Raw genomic sequence first — 8,007 nt, 5'->3', positions numbered from 1 at the left:
GCCCGGAGGAGCAGAAGGGCCTGCAGGAGCTGAACGAGAAGATCAGGTGCTGACCGCCAACATTGACTACATCACCGACAGCATCGCCGACTGCCAGGCCACCATCATGCAGCTGGAGGAGACCAAGGTGCCGGGGGAGGGGGCCTGCGGGCGGGGGTAGGTGCAGGGGGTCTGTATATGGGGAGTTGGTCTCACGGGAGGGGGAGCAGGGGAGATCACCCCAGGGCATTGTGTGCTGTAAGGGAAAGGGGGTGCTCTGGGGGCTGGTTGATAGTTGGGGTGGGGACTGGGCGTGAGCAGGAGGCTGGCTGGCTGGACTCTTCCTCTAGACAGTTTAAGCATAAGGGGTGCAGGAGGCAGGTTTGCAGGGTCCTCTTGCTTTCTAAGCTCCAACTTCTGGGCTGAAACGTTGTGTCGTGGGTCACGCGGGGAGTCAGGGCCGAGCTGGCTCCCTGCTCTTAGCCCCCAGAGCTCGCCCCCTCCCTACAGAAACGTCACAGAGCAGCTGTTGCAGTCTGGCTGCTTTCTCTGCTTGTTTGCTGATGACGGCTGTATAAGGCCCAGTTCAGTAGGTGCCTGAGCACTCACGGGGCTGGTGCGATAGGCAGCCGTGGGCGCCAGGCTAACGGACATGGCTGTGGCTTGGCTTGGACCAGCAGAGGCCAAGAATCAGCCCTCTTCCGCTGCACGGTCTGCAAGGTCGGGGCCAGGATTTAGGAAGCCCCTTATATGTTGGTCCGTCAGGGTCTCCATCGGTGCTGGATGGTTTATTTGTGGAAGGGACGGCTGCGGAGAGCATGATGTCCACCACCAGCTGCTAGGCCCAACAGCCCTGATGGGAGTTCTGCACATGCTGGAGTCAGTGGAAGCCCTGTCCGTACCATGGGACAAATGTACCCATGATGTATCCAGTACTGCGGGCAAGGCGTGGTCTAGCCACGCTCAATCCTGTCTGTGTGCACAGAAAAACCCATGTCAGCACCAGGCTCCAGCCTGGGTTGCCGCCAGGCTCCAAACATGCTTAGAACATGGGCTTTCTCCATTCCCTGCGTATACGGCAACACAACCTCCTGTGAGAAACTGCCTCGACCCAGCCCAGTTCCACAGTGGCGTTCCTGTAGCCTAGACCGAAGCCAAGCCCAGGGGGCAGCCCGGTATTCAGAGCCAACTCCAGGTGTAGCCATGGGAGAGGGTTGAAGATGCTGTTTGCTTTTGTAGGAAATCTCAAACCCTTTTAGTTTTTCTTTTGAAATTTCCCAGGGGGAAGAAAAAATCAGTTTCTCCTCCCCTCCCCTCCTACCCCCCCCCACCCCGAGAAACTGGAATTTTTGTGGGTTTTGAAAATCAGTTTTGATGGTTTAAGGCAAAAAAATTGGGGGTCTTGGAAAAGAGTTTCCCTTTTCTGAAACCGCGAACTTGTGCTGAAAGCTGTTGACAAACATTGAGTCTCTTTTCTGATGTCAGATTTTTGTAAAGGGAGGGTGGGATTTTGACCAGAAAGGAAATTTTTGTTTAATCAAATATTTCCACAGAGAAACAATAGCCTAATAATGAGGCCTTTCTCCCTGGCACCTGTCGGGTGTCTGTGCTGCAAGGCAAACCCCACAGCACAAGTCTCAGAGCCTGGATCCATTGCCTTGGCTCACAGGGCTACGGGGCTAAAACGAAGAGTGTAGACATTCACACAAGGGCTGGAGCCTGGGCTCTGGAGGGTCTTGGAGCCCATGAGCGGGAATGTCTACACTGCTACTTTTAGCCCCGTAGTGCAAGCCCGAATCCTTTGGCCAGAGGCTCGCTGCTGTGGGTTTTTCTTTGCTGTGTGGACGCACCGTTAATGACATGGGGGGTCTGACCCAGGTTCAGCACAGTGTAGCTCTCTGCTCCCCTCCTAGCAGCTGGAGGTCGTAAACAGGTTTTTAGTATATGTCTACGCTTAATCTGCTACAGCTGCAAGGCTTTAGGTGTAGATACTCCCCGTCAGAGTAGGTAATCCACCTCCCAAGGAGGTGGCTGTTTAGTTCGGTCGGCAGAGCTACACTCTCCGGGATGGGCGGGGCAGGATTTTCACACCCTGGAGAGACATAGCTATGCTGGTATAAGTTCCCAGTGTAAACCTGCCCTTGGTCTGCTCTGGTCACCTGGCTAGCGAGCAGCTCCTGCCGTCCAGGCGGTAGAAGCTCCTCTTCTTTAAATCCGCAGGTGTGTGGTTCAGTCCCCATAGATGGCCCAATCAGGGGCCTGGTTCCAGGCACACGTCCAGTGCGAGTGCTCATGCACAGTATTGGCATGCAAGTCGTCTTCCGCGCCGCCTGCTCGCAGAGCACCTGTGTCCCTGCCGGCATCAGCCAGTCAAGGAACCCCTCCCAGTTCCGTGGTGCTGGTGTCTCTGCTGGCCCTCTGCTTTCTGCCCTTCACCGCCCTCAGCGCCGTTCTAATTCCCCTCCCTAGGGGTCTCTCTTGCACCGTAGGAGGAGCTGGACTCCACCGACACCTAAGTGGTGATCAGCTCCTGCTCCTTGGCCGAGGCGCGCCTCCTGCTGGACAACTTCCTCAAGGCATCCATCGATAAGGTCAGGCAAAGGGCCTTCAAGTGGGGGTGCAGCTCTGTGGGGTGGGTCGCAGAACATGGGATCCCAGGAGGCCCCCTGTTAGCGTGGGATCACAATTGCTGCAGGTCAGGTTTGGAGCCAGGGCTATTTGGCTGCGCCTGGGGCATCCTTTGTGCATGGGTGAGGGAGACTGAGAGGCCTGCCTGGCCTGTGTGCTGCTGGACCCAGAGAGGGGAATGGGTTTGTGACGTTATTGATATCCTCTGGGACCATATAGATCATTGTTGCAACCAAGGTCCTGTAGTGGCACCCAGATCTTGTATAAGGGGGGTCAAATGGGGTGTCTAAGACAAGGTTATGGTTTACTGGTTATAATTATGCTGTCTATATGTGTGTATCAATTTTGTAGTTGAAGTTATGAATATTGGCTCTATACTGTCTGTATTTCAAACTTCTGCTATGCTGCTGGGTGACATCCCAGACAAAATGGTGTTAGCTCTGCCTAGCCTGCTTGATGGCCCATTAAGGACCATCAGCTATACAATGGACCCATTGAGAGAAGGCAGATACACCTTGTAACTCAGCAAAGTATGCAGGGACTGGCCCATGTGACTCCAGACTCCATTTTGCTGTAATTTTCCACAACAAGAACAAAGGTGTTCTTACACCTGGAAAAGACTATATAAGGCGGATGCCTCATCTCCATCTGGTCTTCAATCCTGCTTCATACCTCTGAAGGAACTTTGCTACAAGCTGAAGCTTTGAACAAAGGACTGAGGACCCATCCCAGTGGGGGATGTATTCCAGAGACTTGATTTGAACCTGCAGTTTATTCTATTGCTGCTGCAAGCCTGAACCAAGAACTTTGCCATTACTGTATGTAATTGATTCCATTTAACCAATTCTAACTCTCCTCTCTATCTTTTTCCTTTTATGAATAAACCTTTAGATTCTAAAGGATTGGCAACAGCGTGATTTGTGAGTAAGATCTGATTTGTATATTGACCTGGGTCTGGGGCTTGGCCCTTTGGGATCAGGAGAACCTTTTTTCTTTTACTGCGGTATTGCTTTTCATAACCATTTGTCCCCATAACGAGTGGCACTGGTGGTAATACTGGGAAACTGGAGTGTCTAAGGAGACCGCTTGTGAGACTTGCAGTTAGCCAGTGGGGTGAGACCAAAGTCCTCCTAGTCTGGCTGGTTTGGTTTGCCTTAGAGGTGGAAAAAGCCCAGCCTTGGGCTGTAACTGCCCTATTTGAGCAATTTGTCCTGAGTTGGCACTCTCAGTTGGGTTCCGCCAGAACCGCATTGTCACAGGGGTACAAGCAGCAGCTGAGTGAGGCTGGTGTGGAACCTGCATCTGTGCCCAGGGACAGGGACTGAAGCCAGGAGCTGATTCCCCGTTCCACCCACTGGCCCGTCCTGTGTGCTGGACGGAAGGTAACCTCCTGCTCCCGCCAAACAGGGGCTGCAGGTGGCTCAGAAAGAAGCCCAGATTCGCCTGCTGGAAGGGCGCCTGAGACAAAGGGATGTGACCGGCTCCTCCCAGAACCATGTGATCCTGGATGCCCTGCGGGAGAAAGCGGAGTCCCACCCCGAGCTGCAGGCGCTCATCCACAACGTGCAGCAAGGTGGGTGCTGGGCTTTTCCCTCCTGGGGACCCCCGTGAGTACTGGGCATTGGCTGTCAAAGCAGCCGGCAGCGCTGATGTGGGGCCTGGGGCTGGCAGCAGCTGGGAAGGCTTGGGGTGTTTCCCTGCCCCTACAGATGGCACGTCTGCCCATTGGGACAGATGGAGCCCACCCCAGGGCTCTTGGCATTGCTCTGACCCTGTGGGCAGGAGTGATAGGCCCGCTTCTTCCAGACGTATCAGCCCACATGGTCACAGCCTGTCCAGCCGTGAGGATGCACTGATGGCGCTTTGGTGGCAAAGAGTTAATGATAGCAGGTCTGGGGGGTGGTCCCAAGGACCTAAAGGGCCACACGCTGATTGGCGACCGCCTGCTGGCTGGCTCTGATCGAACCAGCCCAGTGCGGTGCCCTCCCACCCTCTGTCACGTTGACGCACCCTTGTCGGCCGTTCCTTGTGCAGAGAACGGCTACGCCAGCACGGACGAGGAGATCTGGGAGTTCAGCCTGGCCTCGGAGGGGAGGTAAGCGCACCAGGGAGCGTGCAGTGTCCCAGCCTCGTGCGCCCCTGAGCGGCGGGATCTATGGAGGGAGGGGGGCACATCTCTGTGGCACTCATTGGCAAGGTAGACCCGTTAGAGCTTGGCAGCTAAATTCTCCAGGTTCTGTCTGCACCGAGCATGCTCCAGCCCCTCGGAGCTCCTACGTGGGACCCGACGGTGCACAGGCTACTCACACGCGATGACTGGCCATGCTCAAACCCAGGCGTGCAGGGGCTGTACAGAACTGTCCCAGTAATGGTTCCTCTTGAGGGCCAGGGGCAAGACGGAGCTGGGAGGGAAGAGGGCCCCGAAAGGGACCTGGGGATGGGCTGTACCTCGGGGAATGGGAGGAGGAACCGTAGCCGGGCTGGTGATAGGGTGTTATGGGGTGGGGGTGATGGGCAGTGGTTTCTTCCTTTAGCTTTAAGTTAAGCCTTAAAGGGGATCGGCCATTTAACCCTTTGTTTCCTACAGCTTCTCCCAGTCTTTCACCCTGAAGGGCTCGGCCAGCCAGGACGACTTCAAGTTCAAGGTCAGTTCGCAGCCACAGACAGGGCCATTTAACATCCAGATGTGGGGTCTTTGGTCCATTGTACCCCCTCTCCCTTTGTGCTCACGGCTGGGCGGTGACCCTTGGCGGGAGTCTTCTCCATGGGCGGAATGTCTTGGGTCTGGAACTGAAATACCCCGGGGTCTGGTCTCCTGGTGACGGCCGTGCCTGGCATGTTACTTTGGCCCTATAAATGGCTCCTTGAGTCGTAGAGCCCACTTTAAACCCCCAAATGCCACATCATTGAGCTGTACTGGGCTTCCCTGAATCCAGGCAAGGTGCCCTGGTGCTGTCTAGCCCTCCTCTGGGAGCAAATAAAACCCATGTGACGCCCTGGTGCTGTGCGCCCTTCCCAGAGGCTAATTGACTGGACCAGTCCCTCCATGTGCCAAATCCTCCTGGGAGAGCTGCTCCGGCACTCTGGGCCATACACGTTTCAGCCTTGCACAGGGGGTACTTCCTGTTGCCCTCATTAATGAGCTCATGAAACGTTAATGCTGGCAACCGGGGCCCAACTGAAAGGTTTCTCTAGATCTGCCACTGCTGGGTGCTTGGCCCCAGAGGCTTCTTGGAACTGAATGGCCAAGGGGCGCCAGCGTCTCAGACTCGCTCCACGTGCTACCCTCGGGGCAGTGAACTCCTCGCCTCTCAGCCCACCCCTCCCTGTGCCACGCCATAGGGGGAACCCAAGCTGTCAGGCCAGATGAAGGCTGTGTCGGCCAAGTGCCTGGGACCCACGTTGGACATCTCCACCAAAAACATCACCAATTCCTTGGTGTCCCTCATGGAGATCAAGGAAGACAGGATCGGCTTTTCCATCCGGGATTCCTACTACAAGGATAAGGTCTCCCGCACCATCAGCCTGCCCACCCGTGGCAGCACCTTGTAAGCCCTGGCAAGCATGGTCCCCACGTGCTTACAGGCCCTTGGGGGAAGAGGTGGGCTGGGCCATCGTATTCTGCCCTTGGAGCCTTGAGTCTGGACTCCTCTCGGTCGAGCCAGCCTGTCCCAGCATGCAGTGGTGGGGCCAGCTTGCTCTGCCATCTTGGATTGCCAGTGTCCACAAACTGCCCGTCGGGGGGACGGGGCCTGGGGAAGGCGGGCACAAACCGGGTTCTGCTGTCGGACAGAGTTGGGCGTCCAGTCTCCACAGCCCTCTTATCGAAGGCACGGAGCTGCCTTCTCCAGCAGCAGTCTCGGTGATGAAGCCAACAGGACCTGCGCTCACAGCGCAAACCCTTAGCTGGGGCCGCTGGCCTGGCCTTGGGCCCTGCCGGGGCCTGATCCAGCCCGCTGGACCCCTGGCTCGGGAGGTGGATCTGTGCGCTGCCCCAGGGCTCTCGGCTCGCTTGCTCTGGGGTAGGCCTGTTCAGTGCTGAAGGGCCCTGGCCCCAAGGAGGGGCGATTGCTGATCAGGTCTTGCTCTGTTCCAGCCCTAGGCAGTCCCGTGGCTCGGACACCTCGCCTCTGACCCGGAGGAAATCCTATGACCAGGGGCAGCCTGCCAGGTGAGTGGGGAGAGGCTGGAGAGCACATGGGCCTAGCTCCTCATCGGGGACCGGCCTGTGCACTCGGCTTTGCCCAGGCACGACGCTGGGTGCTGGATCCAGCTGTGCCATAGAATCATAGAATATCAGGGTTGGAAAGGATCTCAGGAGGTCGTCTAGTCCAACGCCCTGCTCAAAGCAGCACCAATCCCCAACTAAAGCATCCCAGCCAGGGCTTTGTCAAGCCGGACCTTAAAAACCCCTAAGGAAGGAGATTCCACCACCTCCCTAGGGAACCCATTCCAGTGCTTCACCACCCTCCTAGTGAAATCGTTTTTCCTAATATCCAACCTAGACCTCCCTCACTGCAACTTGAGACCATTACTCCTCATTTGCCAAGCTCCATGCTCTTTGGAACCCCCCTTCAGGTAGTTGAAGGCTGCTATTAAATCCCCCCATACTCTTCTCTTCTGCAGACTAAACAAGCCCAGTTCCCTTAGCCTCTCCTCATAAGTCATGTACCCCAGCTCCCTAATCATTTCTGTTGCTCTCTGCTGGACTCTCTCCAATATGTCCACATTCTTTCTGTAGCGGGGGGCCCAAAACTGGATGCAATACTCCAGATGTGACTCACCAGTGCCGAATAGAGGGGAATAATCACTTCACCATGGGATGGCACTGCAGGCCTCCCTGTGCTGAGTGGAGGTGCGGGGCAGGGGGTAGATCCCCGGACCAGGCTTGTGATCATGGGTCTCTTTCTGAACACCCCGGCTCAGGACTTCGGACGTTGGCTTCACGCCTCCCTCGTCCCCTCCCACCAGGCCGCGCAATAACCGCAACGTCTTCTCCCGCCTCACCAGCAACCAGAGCCAGGGCTCCGCGCTGGACAAGTAAGAGCCTCGCGGGGCAAGGAGCGGGTAGGGGGGTGAAGCTCCAGGGAGCCCAGCCCCAAGAGCAGTGAATGGCAGACGGTGACTCCCATGGCTGTCCCCAGGTACCGTCCCCGCTCTGCTTCGGGCCCGGCAGTCCCAGCTGGAGTCAGCCCCAGGCTCCTGCCGAGCTCGTGAAGCGACCAGGGCGAAGGCAGAGAGCTGCGATACCGGTGCAGTAGAACTTCACATGGGGCAGCATCTCCCTGGGCAGGGGCCCTATGCCAGACCTGTCTATAACCCCATTGATATGGAGGGGGGGTCTTTGGTCCCCCTCTACTGGCTGGACCTTGTCTCGGGGCTGCCCCTGAGCTGCCAAGC

At 56.8% G+C, this 8,007-nt stretch overlaps 2 long non-coding RNA genes across 3 annotated transcripts; both read left to right on the top strand.

Annotated features, from left to right (window-relative positions):
* LOC128836186 (uncharacterized) lies at positions 1–4,093 on the top strand. The gene is made up of 3 exons (XR_008444747.1): positions 1–127; positions 2,449–2,570; positions 3,499–4,093. It is a non-coding gene; the product is annotated as an uncharacterized LOC128836186 (long non-coding RNA).
* Positions 4,094–4,104: 11 nt separating this feature from the next.
* On the top strand, positions 4,105–6,779 carry LOC128836187 (uncharacterized). 2 transcript variants are annotated; one of them, XR_008444748.1, is made up of 3 exons: positions 4,105–4,180; positions 5,195–5,252; positions 6,704–6,779. It is a non-coding gene; the product is annotated as an uncharacterized LOC128836187 (long non-coding RNA). The 2 variants fall into 2 exon arrangements; XR_008444749.1 differs by lacking the exon at positions 4,105–4,180 and adding an exon at positions 4,673–4,702.
* The last annotated feature ends 1,228 nt before the right edge of the window (positions 6,780–8,007 follow it).

This window comes from Malaclemys terrapin, chromosome 4, assembly GCF_027887155.1.
Source record: "Malaclemys terrapin pileata isolate rMalTer1 chromosome 4, rMalTer1.hap1, whole genome shotgun sequence".
Taxonomy (NCBI): Eukaryota; Metazoa; Chordata; order Testudines; family Emydidae; genus Malaclemys; species Malaclemys terrapin.
The sequence above is the reverse complement of the archived record's forward strand: the minus strand, read 5'-3'. Positions and strand labels throughout refer to the sequence as shown.